The sequence below is a fragment of the Haliaeetus leucocephalus genome, unplaced genomic scaffold (genome assembly GCF_000737465.1).
Source record: "Haliaeetus leucocephalus isolate CR32 unplaced genomic scaffold, Haliaeetus_leucocephalus-4.0 Scaffold317, whole genome shotgun sequence".
Lineage (NCBI taxonomy): Eukaryota > Metazoa > Chordata > Aves > Accipitriformes > Accipitridae > Haliaeetus > Haliaeetus leucocephalus.
Window position 1 is genome coordinate 7,715,124 of NW_010972753.1, and position 17,869 is coordinate 7,732,992.

The window sequence follows — 17,869 nt, forward strand, 5'->3', positions numbered from 1 at the left end:
CCCCGCCGGATCCTCGACCTCGGGCGGCAGCAGTGAGTACGGAGAAGCAGCGAAGGAAGTCGGCGCCTCGCTGCCGCGGGGGCTCCGTCCCGTCCCGTGGGCTGGTCCGGGCTGTGGGGCGCAGCGCGGCCGGTGGCGGAGAGCTTGGCCGGGCCGGGGTGTCCCGGGAGCGGGCAGCCGCGCCGCAGGGGGAGAAGCGGGGGCCGGCCAGCGGTGCTCCCCTCGCCTAGCTACGGGGGTAGCCATAGGCACCAGCGCTGCCCCCACCCCAGGGCGGGCAGGGACCCGCGTGGAGTGCCCGGGAAGGGGAAGGGGCTGCCCGGAGCGGGGCCGCGGCGCTGCCCGGCGGGTGTGCGTGGGGCGGGGGTCTCGCGTGGGGGTGCTCCCGGCGGGGAGGCCCTCGGAGGGGGGAGAAGGGGTTGAAACGTAGCCGGCCGCCCTCCTCCCCTCGCCGGGCTCCGGCGGCTGCCGGCGGAGCCGCCCGGAAAAGTTCCCTCGAGGGGTTTGTGCCATTTCCAGTTGAGCCGGGGAAGAAAACGTTTTGGCTGTGCTTAACAAAGGAAAAATCCAGCCGACTTTCTGTTTTTGAAGGAGGTTGATGGCTGTCTCTAAAATAGGCAGCTAATAATTTTTTCACTGAAGTTTTGGAAACCACCGCCACCAGAACAAAACCACAAAATAAAACCGCAGCCTTCTGAAGCTTTCATGTTCCTGGTAAAACTTTTTTTCACTTTAGAAGGGTCACCCAGAGACTCCATCTGTATTAGATCTGCAGTAGCCAGGGCGGTCACTGGAGCTGAAGCCTTAAGATGCTGAGTGTGGGTAGGTGTATTGCGCCTGTGAGCCTGCTTCTGCAGGGGTCTGATGGACCTCTCCTAGGCCTAACACTGGCAAGGGAACCATTTATTCATACCCACGGGAAACAGGAGGAGCACAGGGAGCCTCAATGTCATCACAGTTGAAACTGCAATTGAATCTTGCATTGGTTGAGGGGTGAAAGAGCGAGCAGTGGCTAGGCTCGTTGGGAGCAAAACGGAGAGGAGTGGAGCCAGTGAGTAAAGGGAAGAAGACTGTAACTAAGTGAAGACACTTGAAAGAATCTCAAGTTTTCATAACCCAGTTGTCATAGATAAGTCTGGGGAGAGAAGAGGGACAGTTATGCAGATGTTGGTGTTCTAGATTGAAATCAACACTTTAAATTTATTATTACTATAGGCTGGTGCTGTCACTGGAAAAAAAACCAAACTAGTTGTGCTGCTCGTTGCCACCTTCTGTGCCATCTTCTCCTCATGCTGGCACCATTGTTTATACAGCAGTGGGGCAAAGTGGCATGGAGTGTTACCCACAGATTCACACTAACCTTTTAAACATTTTTTCCCATTAACCTAGTTAGTACTCATATCTGTTTCTCTGCACTGCTGTAGGTATGCTCATGCTAGCTCAAGGAAAGATGTGTGACGGGGAGGGAAAGAGTTTATTTTTTTGTGTATAAATGAATAAGTAAGTATGTAAAAGCACTGGGGTTTTTATGTACATATGTGTATGTATACACATAGGCACGCACATACCTGTGTAAAGGGATTATGCAACTGCAGTGTTGTGCATTCTGGGTCTTGTGTTGAACAGAGGGAGTGCCATCGATAAAGTGGTTGTGGGGGAGGTTTACAAGTGCGAGAGGTGACTAGCAGTCTGCGTAGACATCCAGTAAGGGTGAGTTTGCAAGAGTAGTTCTTGCTGGACCAGGGGCGGGAGAGTAGAAGCCAGAGAAGAGGGGATGGGGAATTTCCGTGTGAGAGTACTGCGTGGAAACAGAGGAGTGAGGCTTTTTACTCATCTGTTCAGCCATCCCCAGGCAAAACATGGATTATCCCTTTCTCACGCAAGTTCATCCAGAAATTTGCATCCAGCTAATGTATTAGCTCAAACGGCAAAGCATTGCATCTGGTTATAACACATATAGGTGTTGAGATTATAACGTGGTGGCATCAGTTTTCTTTTGTTAGAAGTGGATAGTTACACACAGTTAGAGTAACTATACTAATGTTGTCATTTCCAGAAGCACTCACAAATGAAGAAAAGGAGAACTGAAGTTTTTGAGTTAGCTTTAATTCAGCCTCTTCATACATCTAGATTGAACTACAGTTTTCTATTGAGCAATAACATATTGTTTGTTGCGTAAAAAATCCTATTATACTCAAGGTATTAAAGAGATGAAGGATTTTGGTCTTAACCTCATTATTTTGGTTGTGTGACATCAAGACTTATTTCCTGAGCATGACTCAAATCTGTGTTCAAATTCTGCTTTGACTATGGAATTTTAAATTTCCTTATGACTTCTACTGTGCTTATCACCTTAATATCTTAGTACTTGACAAATCCCCCCCTTAATTGACAAAACTCTTCTGAGACAAGGAAATAGTCATCCACCCATTCCACATGAAGAACGAAAGATAAAACTATGGAGACCAAATCTGGTCCAGGTAGGGTCTGATTTTTTTTCAGGGTATTGAGTTCAGTGTCCTGGTTTATATCAAGTACACAGGTGCAAATAAATTGAATATCTGGTAAGCCTATGCTGCTTTTGCAAGCCATGCACTCAGATTTTGGGAGAGGCACCCCTAAAATAAAATGGATGTAGTTAGTGTGCACATTGAAACAGCGTTTTTAAGTAATTTATGTAGAGTCATGAATGAATTCTGTGACAAAAGCAGGGATAAAGTATACTTCAGGACAGTGCGAACTTATTTTAGACCACAGTATTGTGAACCATTTTTGTTTGCTGTGTCATTTTAAACAGCTCCCTTTTCCTGTGATCCTCTTTTCCATCATTGTGTCCTGCCTACTGTGACCTCCCTCACCTGTGATAGCATAACCATTTCCATATCCATCTGGTGAGGTGGATCACAGAATTAATCAGGTTGAAAAAAAATATATATCTGACTTACTTTTGACTCTTACCTGGCTCTTATAAACAGCTGGATGGACAGGGGAACAAGAGATGCGGTTGGTACTGCTGACCTCCAGTATGAGTGCTGAGAAAAACCTAAGCCATTTTGCCTTGCCACTTCCGTCTTCCATTAATCCCATAAATCTTATATGCTTCATTTCTTCCCATTTGCTCAACAAATGACTCCAGGTTCCTATAGGCAAGAATTTTATTTGCTTACACCGTCCCATTAAGAGCTTTTGCTTTCAGTTTCTCAGCTGGGTTCTGAACTTTTCTGCTGCTTTTCATCTTGCTCTTTCATGAATTGCTGTCAGATGTGTTTCCAGGATGCTGTCTTTCTCTGGCTCATGTTTCTTTATTTTTTTTTTCAGCCTCCACAGACAATCTACTTTCTTTCCCCCATCCCTTGCTTCCTCTCCTCTTCCACATTATAAACAAAAGCACTTGCAATGTGCAGTAGAGAACAATACAGAACTGGCAAGGGAGTGAATTAAATGACCTAATGTCTAGTATCTGTTCTCCTGCCAGCTATTTTTGTTTGAGTTCAGATGTTGGTAACTATTTGACCTTTTAAAATCTAATCTGACAATACCCAGCCCTTTCCTTATTTACCTTTGTTTTGTTTACTGATTCTTGTTAAGTAAAGTTTGAGATACATTTGTGAGGTCTGAAATACACTTAGTCCATTTTCTTGTTGCCAACAGTTTTGATGGTACTGATTATCAAGTGATCTGTGTTTTAATCAAGGTTGCTGAATAGTGTTATTAAAATAGCTACATTTCAAAAGCGAAGCCTGTCTTCATACTGGAAGTTAAATTACATACTAACCACCAAAAATCATACCATGTGTTTTGGCTTGCTAAGGAAACATTTGTTGAAAGCTGCTTTCTGTGTATCACTGGCTATTGCTTATTTTTAATGATAGATAATCATTATGTGAAATGTCTTTTAACTCTGGATAAAAGTTACGGATCTGTTCAGAAATACACTGTAAAATCAGACAAGAACCGTGTTTGCACAGCCCAACATACTGGCATTAGCATCCAGGCCTAAGACCCCTGGACAATATAGTAGTTCAAGAAGTGTTGCCTGTTTTCAAACTAAGAATGCTGCTTTGTGTAATTTTTTTTTTTTTTTTGAGAGAGAGTATATGTCTTTATATGTGGGAGTGACAGATTATCCTGCAATTTCATCTTGAAAGTTTGGTATCATTTGCATTTTATACATTACATTGTGCTGTGTACCTGCTCAGTGGAGTGTTTCTTTTAAAGCATTTGAATCAACCTTCTCACGTCACTTCTGAAATGACTTTTGAAAGTTGGCATCTCACATTTTAAGCTCACCCAGTCAACATACTTTAAGTTTTTCAATGTAGGGGTCAGTCTGTGTGGATATGAGGATATGATTGCTCCAACAGTGGTCAGACTAAGTGATACTAAAATCCAGAGACCGTGTAAAGGTAGTATTGGAATAGTATATCATAGATAAAACATCTTAATCCTGGTGAAGTATTAGTTTTGTTGCCTGAAACTGCAGAACTTCTATGTTTGCCAGAACTCTAGGGTAGGTGTGATTTTTTTGTTTGTTTGTTTGTTTACACCAAGACGTTACACCCTATTGTAATTCTGGATGTTCCTGTTTTGCTGAGCTCTTTGTTTTCCTGTAGTATAAGACTGAATGCCATGGACCGGTTTCAAGATTCACTTTACAGCAATTCCTCATTAAATCCCTATTGCTACATTAACTGTTTAATATAACTGTCTAAACTGTGTAATATTTATTATAATTAGCTCTATTGCTAAATGTTTACTACTCGGCATTGAAGAATGATTCCTTTTTGGCTCAAAAAGTGTGAATTTGTTAGCTTGCTGGTGTAAGGCAGTTTATGGGAATGCTACCAGGAAAATTCAGAAATAGTGGCTTCATCAGACATGCATGTGAACTTTTGCACCTGACTGCGCCTCCAGGTTTATCAGTGTGCTGTTTACTGACCTTGTATGTATTCTTCAGCTTTTATTTGCAGAATATTACTCTTCAAACTATTTGCTAAATAAAGCTGGGAAGAGAAGCAACTTTCTGTTCATCTTTCTGTCCCTAGTCTTCATTCGCGTGGCTATGGGGAAGGGTTGAATGAGGTCTCAACAGCAGAATTATTGGCTAACTCTCTTGCCTGTCTTTCTATAGATTTCCCCTGTGGCAGCTGAAATGGGCACAGTCTGTGACATTTTATTGCAGTACTGCTGAGCAGTTCTGAGTAGCACAAATGAAACGGACTCACTGTACTGTTTTCTGTTTGCTACTGTTGGTTATCAGAGCTGTGGGCAGCAGCAAGATAAAGGCATGACTTAGTCTGGAGAACTGAGTGTGTGGCTTTGTAAGCAGCTTAACTGATCCAAGCTTGTCTTGCTGCCTGTAAACAAGAGTTCTTGCTTTTCCCCTCCATACTTGCTAGGTTTTGCATTTTGACTGCTTCCCTTGTGCTGGCACTAGCACTCTTAATGCTGTGCAGTCAACTAAACCAAGGAGCTGATTTGTTTTAAAATGAAACCAAACTAAAACAAGCATGCTGACACACACGCACACAAAAGGCTTTCCACTGCGCTACCTCTGGCTGGCCTTGGGGGCTACCAGCCGGACTTTGTATTGACTCAAGGGAGGGAGTGGGACTATGTGGCTGGGGGGGACAACTACCTACTCAGACAGCAGCTTTAGCTGGGATTGATTTAAGTGCTGACTCTGAATCTATCAGTGAAGGAGCAGTGTATCAGTATCTTTCTTTGCTGACATCTCTGAAGAACAGCAGCAAATTGCTCAAGGGGGAAGATACAAGGAAGTCCCTCAAGAGGGCCAAGAACCTGGTGAACACATCTTGGGGTCAAACTCAGAAAGTGAGAAGGTGAACAAACTCATCTTTTATGGAAAGGCCACTTTACGATGAACTGTAAAGAAGTGCCCAACTACAAGCTCATCAGATCTTCAGCTGTCTCAGAAAAACAGAAGTATCAAAGCACTTTTGCTATGGTCATTCTTTAGGACCTCATCTTGGCAAAGGTTTGATCAAAGTTTTCATCTCAATATGAGAAAGAAATTTTTTACAGTGAGATAATCGTTCACTGGAACAACCTCCCCAGGGACATGGTAAAGTCCCCGTCACTGGAGGTTGCCAAGATGCAACTGGACAGGGTGCTAGATAACCTCATCTGGGCTGCCTTTCCCCCAGAAGATTGGACCAGATGATCTTTTGAGGTTCCTTCCAACCTGGGCTGCTCCATGGTTCTATGAATTTTTTGTGTGAGTGCAGTGATCTACACCAGAAATACAAGAGGTAGAGATGGACCTGCTGGTGGGCAGCATGCCTGGGAAGGTTCTCCAATGACTTCTGCAGTGTATTACATATGTAAATGAATACAGCAGAATTACCAGATTTAAAAAATATCAGTGATGTATTTGTTTCCATTGGAAAACTCCTCTCCTCTTTCACAGTCTCTAGGTGCTGGTGTAGGTATACAGCTTCTTGGGGGTGGGGAGGGGCACCCTTTAAATCTACCAAGAACAAATGTTAGACATGTTAGATCCTGTGGAGGTTCTTCAGTTGTGAATGAAGTTTTCAGGCATTAACTTTATTTTAATTCTGTGTCTGCTTTTGACACAATTAAGATAAAGTGTATCTGCAAATACGGTTAACTGCACACAAATTTGACACGTTAATTTGGCATGTCAGTGTTAGGAGCTTCAATACGAGTAAAATTTTTCGTGCCGTAAATCTTTTAAAACTGATTTCTAAACCTGAAATCTTTCTGAATTGTTTTGTTATATAATTTTTTGTGCTTCCTACTCACAGCCAGAATGGGTATTGTACTGAATCACTTCATAAGGCGTAGGAGACCATCAGTAGAATTATTGTTTTAGTTTTGGGAGCTGCTTTAGTGTTTTCACAGTGCTTGAAAGTGTGGAAAACTGTTCATAAGTATGCCCTGATACTTAGTAGTTTTGTGACTGCTGGAACTCATGCAGCTTCGTTTCCTATGGATTTATGCTGTGTGGTTGATCAGTTATAAGCTGTGACTTAAAGCTTTACTGTGGTACTTAGTTCTTCATAAATGACAAATTTTAATTAGATACTAATTTGTCTTCCAGACTTTTCTCGAGTTACGATGTTCAGAATGCCTCCATTCTCTATACAAGTGTGCTTTCTTTAGGAAAATTTCCATGAATATAAGGTTTTCTACTGTTCTGTACTAGTTGGTTGGAAAGGACCAGTGAGTAAAATTGTTGGACTAGAGGACATGAGGAAACCCTATGTAGACACAAAGCTCTTTTACTGAAGGAAAACAATCTCAAAATAGGAAAACTGTGTTAATACCCTTTGAAAAGAAATACTGTTGAAGTTTTAAATTTTTGCATTTCTAGTAATTCTTACAGAATTGTACCCATTTCAAATAAAAATTGATACTTGATTTCAGTCTTATTAAATCAAATGTAATCTGTTATTGAGAGCACAAGGTAACTAAGGAGAGATGCAAAACTAGTTGCCCGATAGGTTGGCTTTGGTGGCAGATACAGTCTAGGAAGTTCATACTTCCTTTCTGCGGCCATTTTCGAGAGCAAATGGGGAGAGGAGGAGAGGGAGGTCAGTGGGAGAGGTGCGAAGCTGTAGTGCAGAGCACAGAACCACATCAGCCCACATCGGGGGCACTGGTCCCCAGTAAAGGGTGGGTAGCAGTGGTAGGTAGGAAGGGAGGAGAAATTTCTTGACTCCTCTTCAAGGCTGAAGCCAAAACATCATGTTTTATTATACTCCAAACATGTTAATCAGCTGGAATACTTTTGTGTGTAGGTTTGTTCAAAAAAAAATTAGAAAAAATTAAGTGTAATGCAGTAAAAAAGACAGTCATAATGTATGCATCTTAACGTATTTGGAAATTCAGGTAAAGCTGATGTGAGGGGAAATGGCTGTGGGTGTTGTGAGAGTGGGAAATAGCAGTATTTAAAAAATTCTTCCCCCCCCCACCCTGGCCCTGGTTTGTAGGGCTGTTTACCCTTCTGTTTTACTGAGGAGTATGACTGCAGCTGTTCTGTGGATTCTGGTGGTGTACACCTTTCTGTGCACTTTATGCAGTTTCCCAGTGTGACAGAAAACTTCATAAAAATATGTAAAGGAGTTGTGCTTCATTATCTTTTCCCTAGTTACCATATAATTCAGTAAGATGAAATATGTATTTATGACTTTTCCATCACTTCTATGCAATTTGATTTTTGGTTGACTGGAAAATCCCATTAAAACATGCTCTGAAATGCTGTCATATGTGCCTTGCTTCAGGGGAAGACAGGCAGGGTGGAAACTTGTATTAAAACATGCTGACAGTGCGTAAATATTTGGAAGAGAAGGCTTTGTTTGCACATTTCTCTAGCTTAGTTTAGCACTTCACAAAGAAATTACTTTTTATTGTTTTCTGGCTAATTTTTCTAAATTCAGTGAGGTGTAAGACATTGGCCTACCAAACAAGTGCTAAATGCAGTTTCTGTACAGAACAGAATTATTTGCTTCACCTTTACCTCATCACAGAAAAGCAAAATGAACTTTACAAAGTAGTAGGCTTATGTTCATTATAAAATTATTGCATGCAAAACCAAAGATGCCAAGGTGAAATTATCCAGGTTTCTTTTGGCTAAAGAAACACACATTCTGAAATCTAGGATCATTCTGGGTTTTTTTAATAGCTGCTTGAAAAATAGTGGTAGTTTAGAGGGAAACTGATTTTTAAAAATGGCGATTGCTCCTTACCCTTCACAGTATTGTAACAATTTCAAGAAAAAGTTCACTGAGTTGAGAATAATCTTTTTCAAATGTACAGAATTGTCAGGTCTCTCTCTCTCTTTCTCTCTCTCTTTTTTTTTTTTCCCCCCCCTGTGAAAAGAGGAGACTTGAATATTGGATACAGACTGATACAGCTGGAGGCTGAATTTTGTACAGCCAGTTTGTGTTATTGGAAAATCCATAAAGGTATTATTTGTGACATTTGGGTCATGGTTTTGCTTTTTAAGATGTGTTGGGAAAGAAAGTATCTATAACGAGTTTCAAAGCAGGAAGAATGGTACATTTTTAGCTTTGATCGTGTGACTTTTTCTGAGTGGACAAACACTGTACCTGCAATGAAATGATATTCTTGTGAATGGACTGTGCCCAAGTTGCTTGGCCCTTCTGTCTCATGCCTGGAGAGGTATAATCTGAAGTAAAGGTAGTACTCTTTTTTTTTTTCTTTTTTTTCTTTTCTTTTTTTTTCCTCTCCTACCTGACCCATAGATGCTTTTAAAAGGCAGACAGCACTGTTACAATCTTTCTGCTTCTCCTGAATGTTCTGATGTGTTGATTTGGGGGCAGATGGGAGACCCAGAGCTGAATGAAAAAGGGAGATTGTAGATAGTGAGTAGGATCCATTAAAGAGACCACTTGCCATCTGTCAACTCAATTTCTATTATGTGCTGGTATTTACTCTCCTGGTCCTAAACCAGTTTTAAACCACTTTTGAGAGGAACTGGATATAGTTACTCATTCCATCCTGGGCACTGGACTGCTTCCCTCCTTTCATAGCCAGGTAGTTATTGTTACCAATAAAAGGCATATATGGTGTCCCTTGTGTGTATGTAATAATACATACTTTTTTTGAAAAACTGTATAATACTAAAATCTGAAGGCCAGCTGGCTCCTGAACTTTAGTAAATGGTTGAAATGTTTGGGAAAATATGTCTGGCCACAAACTGTAGAAGATGCTAAACTAGGTATTAATAACGTGAAGGTTGTTGGAAGCTAAATGGTTAGCCATTTTAGCACACTGGAGAACATAGGTAAGAGCTGCTATACTGGATCAGCCAAAAAGTCAGCCTGGTGGTGTGTGTTGTGCCAGCAGCTGGCAGGAGATGCTGTTGAAAGAGTCTTGGAGCAGAGAATGGACAGAGCGAACCTTCCCCGGTATATCGGAAGTTTCACAGGATAGAGGATACATCTGGAGAATTTTGTTATAGTAATCACCAAAGGTCTCCCTCATTTGGTGATTTCCTTTCTGTTTTTTAAAGCTATTTCTCTTTTTGTCCTGAACAGTATGTTGCAGCAGCAAGTTCCAGAATTTAGGCACTACATGAAAATTCAGGTCCTTTATTTACATCTATGTCAGCTTAGGTCAGTGGGTGCCCTACTGTTTCTCATAGTGTGAGAAATAATGGTTAGCTGTAATGTGTTTTATCTTCTCTTCTCTGGTCACAGGTGTATAGCCAAGAGCCAACTTATCCAGGGAGGCTCTGTGTGTTATGATTACATCAGCTGAATGTCTGCCTTCTCTGAACTGAGTGGTTATATAGTGATTACTTAAACACAAAGGATTTTTTTCTTTTTTCTTTTTCTTCTTTTTTTCTTTTAAATAAAAGCAGCATGTAATTTTTAATCCATATACAATCCAATTTCCAACTGGAGTTGAGAGCTTCTGAGTCATGTTCCTCAGTTTGTTGTCTGTAAAGCATCAGGAGATGGACTGAACTGCAAAATGAAAGCTGGCTTGCTTGGAATTTACAAAGCACAGGCAAATGTTTCATTTGTATGAAAACAAGGACAAAATAGGGGAGGAAAATCAAATGAGTCCACATTAAAAGCTTATTCTACTTTAGGGATGCTGTGAGTGAAAATATGCTATAAAGAAAACAGTCTGCAGCAATTCTGATACAGTTCATGTGGTTTCTTTCTTGAAATGAGCTAGCAAGTCCATTGATTGTTTTATCTTACTATAAATTTTAAAAAAAAATACATGATAGCTATTCAATAAGCAGCTGTCACTTTACTAGTATAACATAAGAATTTATCAATACATTATTTAAAACTTCAGCCACCTGTAAATGCAAGGCAGAAGGATCATAATGTAGTTTCCCTGGCTTATTGTGTATTGACTTTGTGTATTACTTAATTATTTTAGAAGCTGGTAACATTTTGGAGGGGAAGTAATTGAAAATATTGATAACGGTGATCATAAACTGGATGTTAATTTTGTAGTCTGTAGTTGCAAGTTTCCACTCTTTGGGTATGCGGGGAGAAAATGTGCTTTTTTGTTTGTGGAGTTTTTTGGGGGAGATGAGGGGTGACTAGATTGCCTCCTCGTTCCCAGATTATCTATATATGTCTCTTTTTTTTCTAGCGTTTCTGAGTAAACACTCTGGTATTTCAAGTTTTTTATCTCTTAAATTGGGCCCTGTGGCATCCTGTGTATTAACAGTATTTCATTTCTACAGTAAGAACGCAACACTTGAAGAGAAGAGACAAGCACATAGACTGCTTCAGAAATCTCTTTCACTGTGGTGAGGTTGTTTCTAGGGGGTTTTTTTGGTTGGTTGGTTTGGTTTTTTGCTTGAGGGAGAACCTCACATTACCTCTGTTTTTGTCAACTTGTCTGACAAAATAATTTTGTAGCTCTGCGGGAAGTTTTGCCAGACATTCACTGTCATCCCATAGCAACCTTTGGTTCTTTGCTGAGGAATCATTCATCTAGAGCTTCCTTCCTCAGAGGTTCTTACTACTTTGAGTGTCATCATACAGTACGCATTGGGTGTATCTGCAGTAGCATTTTGGTTCAGATTAGGAGTATGCTTTGGAAGCAAAACTCGTGATTGTCAACACTTACTGTGCATTGGTTTGTGTTGCAGAATCATTTCAAAGCACTCAGATTGAATTACTTTTGGATGAAAGCAAACCAGAAGATGCACTCCAAGAGCATACCTGTTGCAGTCCCACTGCTGCACAGCATTCAGCTCATGGAAGCAAATTAGAGCTACCCCAACGGAAAATTCTCAGTGTGGTGGTGTGTTAATGTTGGGTCCTCTGCACCAACTGTTTTGTTCTTCAGATTCACTCCTATTGCTCTGCATTCCTGGCTAACGTGACTATAGTCATGGATAGAGATAAACATAATGCACTTAGAAGTTATTATTCATGACCACTGTGCTTGCTTCAGATAGAGAGTCCAGCTATTCAAGCCTAAATTAGAATAGATAATATCAAAGTAGCTGACACCTTAAGTTTGATTTGGAAGCTGACACTTAAACCGTAATTAGGTCAGGGAGCACCAGAGCTATAATGAAGCTGTTTTCTTGTCTCTGTTACCTTTTGCCCTTTCCTACTTTATTAATCTGAGTTCTTCTCCATTCTATAACATGCTTCTTCTTGTGACCCCGTAGCTAACCCAAATCACCACAATATTCTGACACCTCTTATGTGCTGGCTGCGCTCTTTCCCTATTCTCATCTCTTCAACTTTTTTTGACTTACCAGCTTGCAAAGGTCTGCACAGGCTGTGGCTGCTCCTGAGCATGATGTATACTTTCTGACTACCTACTTTCTGCCGGCGAAAATGGATAATGATTTACAGCTGCCAAAGGTGCTGTGCTTTATGAGATACTGCCGCAATTGGTAAACCCCATCTTTACTTCAGTGAGAAAATTAATGGGTTTTGTCTGTTCTTCTTGGTCATTGATTTTCGTGGAAAACTTATGGTACACAGAAGAAGAAATCTCGCTGTCCAATTTAGTTAAAAGGTGTTGAGGAGGGAACAGAAAGTAGAATGGATAAGTAACACAGTATCATTAGTTTTGTGTCCAAACAAAATCAAGATAAAAATAGATCCTACTGTGAAAGCTTTGTTTAATTGTCCACCATTCCTACTTGAAAAAGGAGGAGTAGAATTGGTTATTGTTATGTCAACACTTAAATGGATTATCAAGTTAAATACTCCAAATTTCAATTCCCAAAGCACAGTGATATTGTCTAACCTAAAGCAATGTCTTTTAACAGTAGCTTACAGAAGACTGAGGTGTCTGAAATGCCGCTGTGTAAGCTGCTCAGAAAGGCCTGGTCTCTTGAGGATTTGTGCAATTCTGGTTTCAACACAGGTAGTTATGTAAGTGTTCAATTATGCCTCCCAGGAACTGCCCTAGATGGTCCCCACACACTTCAAAACAATGAAACCCACCAAAATTTTGCCTCGCTGAAGCGAGAGTGTTGTTACTTGTCCTCCTAGTTGTTCTTCTATTTGCCAAAATGTGTGTATCAGGAGATTGTTCTTGTCTGGTTTTGAAGGGGAGGGGAAGGAAGAGATATCTTAGCTTATAGCAACTCCCCCTTTGAACTGGGAGAGCCTGGAAGTAACCAGAGAATAACGAGCCAGAACATTGTCACAGCTTTAAAACAACAAAAAACCACTAAGTAAAGAAGGGGAATGAAATTGAGGCAGAAGCTTAGACTTAAGTCCTGTCCAGCTGCAGTCATGAGGAACCACCTTCTCTCTACTAACAGGGCGGTGTTCGAGAGTTGTACTCAGCGTGCTAGTTCTGCGAGTAATGATATATTTTACTGGTTTTAAGACGTAATGGCAGTCCGCTAAGTACAGGTTTCTCTTGGTGATCTGGTCTGTGGTTTTGGGTCCATATGTAATCACAATTAATGATAATATTTTATAATGCTGTGATCGGATAGTATCTACAAAGGAAAGGGGTTTTTTCAGTTCTTTTTCACTCTTATCCTTGTCCCCTGTAGTCTCAGGTGGCACAAAGCTTTTGTATCTTTGATAGAGTAGTTTCCAAAGTGTTCCATCCCGCTTTATTCCCACCTGAATTCCCTGGAAAACCTTGCGGTTCAAGCAGTCCAAACTTAATAAATACAGGCTTTTCCCATATCCTTAAATTATGGACTTCCTGTTCAGAGAAAAATCAGTATGTTTCTCTAGCATTTGAATCCATGTAAATTCTTTTGTGCACTTTCCCTGGGGAAAAACTTCTTTTGAAACAGCTTATAATAAGTAAAATTGTAGTCTTCTGTAACATTTTTCTTGCAAGGATGGAAAAGACACATGTGGTGGGACTGGGACTTTTAGGTAGGCACATAACACATTTTGAATAAATGGCAGTCAGATAATTATCATCTGTCTTCCTGTGTAATTATTTAATGTTTTCATTTTTCTTCTGAACAAACCTCCCACAGGAGTGTTTCAGTAGTTTCATTGCACCTGGTTTGGAGCTGGGGACTAGAAAAGGGGTATTTATTTTTAGACTGAACATCTACTGATGTTTTAGTTAGCAGTGTCCTTTGAATGTCCCTGCTTTCATAAAAAGCTCCAGAAGAACCTCAATATTTATAACTTCAAAAAATTATATAGCTTTATGTGGCATCTGGCTGTAAATTGCATCCCAGTGCTCTCATTAATTGTACAGATAACAAAACTAAAATTAACAGCTGTATCCACTGTTAGAGTTGTATTGCAGAATGAAAAAAGCCAGTTCCCTTTTCCCTACCTGGTACTGTAAACGCACATCCCTCCCTGGCTGTGAGAGGAGCATGATGGCCTTGCAGTGTTTTAAATCCCTGTTAAAAAAGCAAATGAGGAACTGAGTGAGGACAAATACTGCTGCTGCTTCACATTATCCTTATTTTCCCTTTTTTTTTTTAATCCCTTCCCTTAAGGACTTGCTTTGTTCTTGATGTGCTGTCTCCCTAGAATATATGACAGTCAGTGAGTGAGAATACTGAACGCAGTTTGGGCTTGTGTGCCCCCCATCAGATCCTCTGTCCTTTAATGGTATGTGCTGCACACAAGTTTCCATAAAACTTGTAGTCAGGAAATGTACCCAGAAGAGGTGTACCTGCCAACCGAATGTGGTTATCTTAATAAATGCAACAAAATCTTGCAGAAATACTGTCTTGAGCCAACAACTTTTAATGCTGAAATTAGTTAGCTTCTGAATTTAAGGGGTACACTGCACTGCTAGAATATGATTACCAGCTTTGGAAATGTGTATAAAAATATTCTATGCTTTGAGCTTATACACAGTGTATACAAGGTTTGGGCACTTTCAGGATTGAGGAAAACATATTTAGGTTAGTTGTAAAAAGAAATATACAGCTTGATTTGTTACTTCAATATTAGTTCCTTAAACTTTCATGCAAAACGTTTCTCCTCAGTAAGATGCTACAGCCCTTTGGTGGTGAGCACAGTACTGCTGGTAAATAGCATGGGCCTTGTTGGTATGTCTCCTTTGCTGTCTCACGTGCTTTAGAACTCATTGTATTTCCCTTTGAGTCATTATATTTTCTACTAGAAGTGGATGGTTGATTGTTTTAGTTTTGTTTTGTTTTTTACCGTTATACTGACAGCCAAGTAAGCAGTCAGAAAAGATCACTTGGTCAGGTACATCAGCTTGCCATTGAACTCAGAATTTGACATTGAGCTTGGCTATAGTGCTATCCATGCTGTCCCCTGTGTTGTCGCTTTTTCTGCAAGCAAATGTAAGGTGATGTATAACCTCTTGGAGGGTGTGGAAGGGATAATATATAGAAGATAGTTGGAAGAGGGATTCCTGAAACAATAAACATCGGTATTACTAGTAAGATACTATCTGTGGGGGTTTTCTTGTTCTTGCATTTGTGTATATATATGAAAAACATTGCTCTGACGCCATAGGACCACCCTAGCCTTCAGTAAGGTTCATGAAGACTTGAAAGCAGGAAACTAAATAAAGAGTTGGGTAGAGGAATAAATGAGTCAGTAGCAAGTCAAGATGTTCCTGTAGTGTTGCCAGCCCTCTTCAGTTTTATTAGCTAGTTTATGAAGCTAAAAAAAGATGTATGTACTTGTTTGTGTTTGATCCCTTCATCCAAACAACCTGTGAACTATTTAGCCAATTTGAAACAAGACTGTCGGAGAGTAGAAGACCAAAATATAATTAAGCTCCTTCCCTTTAGGGGAAGGGGCGGTGAAGTAGAGAGCCAAGACCCAAGCAGTTCCTCTGCAGTGGGAGAGTCTGTTCTGTGAGTGTAATGTCCATGGCAACCATTGGCCATGTGGCAATGTGGCAGGGCAACCATTGCCTGTGTCCTCAGTCAACCTCTTGCCCGGTAGGTATTTGGGTGTCATAGCACGAAGCTAGCTATGTTTTGTGAGAGCTTGGAAATGAAGAAGTTTGGGGAGATACAAAGAGGGAAGGCAGGGGAGCATAAAAAAAGACACACATTTGTAGGAAAATGGACATAATTAGTTCCAGGGATCTCTGAATACTCGTAATTGCTGTAAGAATCTAACATAGATTGTTGAAGGGAAGTTTCTACACCACAGCCGCTGGAAAGCTGTATTTGACATTTCATGGAGAAGGGCACACTGGTTCCTTTTGTAGTGAAGGAAGGGTGAAGAGAAATGTAATTTGCGTTTTGCTGCCAATTCAGCAAATCTTTATTTTGTCACTAGCTCGTAATATACTTGCCTCAATTTCCACTGAGGAAAATAAAAGGTGTTTTTCCTTTTGTGTTTTGTTTTCTTCTCCTCCTCCACAGGTTTTCCTGTTTCCCAGTCTGTGTATGTCAGTATTCTGAGGTTTGTTCCCAAAAATCATGATGTACCAAGCACCTGGTGCCAGGTTCCAAGGCGGCACTGCACGCCTAGGCAGTGTCACACTCTGCTCCTGGTGGAAAATGTCCCATAGCAGGGAAGAGGCATGTTAGTCCCCTTGTTTCTGCCACAGTTCCCAGTAGGCAGAGCCGTCTAGTTGTGACTCAGTGAGCATGGATGTGGATGTGTGTGTTCTGCTTGCTTTTTTTTTTTATGTTGTTGAAATCCACACCCAAGTTATTTGTTAAAAGGGTGAAATATTAAACACTAACTGAAATTTAATGCAGAAAAACATCCCCATTAGAGATGAGAAGCCTTGCAAGGTGTGTTTCATGCACTGTATTCTGCTCAACAGAGCAAGTGAGCACTCATGGGTCTTGCTCTTGTATTGCTGTGAATCTTATTTGAGGTGCTGTTGCAAAAGAAGCCACCTGAAACTGGTGGTCATAAAGGGCAAAAGAAACTCATGATGCAACAGATGAAGAGAATAGTTACACCAGTAGCCAAATTTTTTTTGTGACCTGTTTATTATTAAAAGCTTGGCAATTTCTTCAGCACAGATATTTGAGTTGTAACAATGTGACTACCCAGAAAACTACACTAATTTTAATTTTATTCAAGAAGCAAGTGGCAAAGGCAGTTTTGTCTTTGCATAGAGCAGTCTGCTAAGAAAAATTCAGGTTATTAAAAGAGGTTATATATATTCTGAAGAATTTTTTTTAAGCCCTCTGCTTCTGTTACCCTACAATACTTAGTAATGAAAAGCTAAATACCATGGTGGTGAGATCTGAGTGCTTTAATATCTGCTGTTTATTTGCCTTTACAGAGATTTGATGAACTTGCTTTAATATCAGTTTATTCCTCCATTCTACATGTCTTGCAGTCCCAATCCTACAATCTTGTCAGCAGACTGGGATGCCTTTATAGAGCTCCATTCATTTCAGGAGCAGTCCTTACAAGTACTGCAGTCTGCTCTTCCATGATGAATTACAGTGGTGGATGGGCCGTGCTGGAAGTGTTAACTTTCCCTCTTTGTTTATCACAGTAGCTACGGCCAAACTTTGTGCATAGCTGTAACATTTTTACAGAGAGGTTTGCTTATGAGGTTTTGGTTTTATGGAGAGTAAGGACATTAGTGTGGTATGATATGTTGATGTGTAACCTGGCCTCTGAAGTAGAACTAATGCTAACCTTTAGGAGTAGGTAATTTATTAGTAAAAAAACCTTTAACCTTGTGGTGTTGTACCAACTTGGTTAGACAGCTGCACCTTTCTCCTACTTTCCTGAAAGCTTTTATTTTCTTAACTTTTCTCATACTAATGACGACTCTAAGAAACTGAAAACAGTCCCTCAAACTACTCTTGCTGCCTTCAGTTGCAGTTCTTCTTGGCTTTCTTCCTGGTGGGTGCAATGAGCTTCAGGCACTTTCTTGACTGAGAGCATCTCTTGTCTGTTCTCTTTCCAAGATGAGGTATAAAGTACATGTAAGTTCTTGTAGGGCAGGTTGGGAT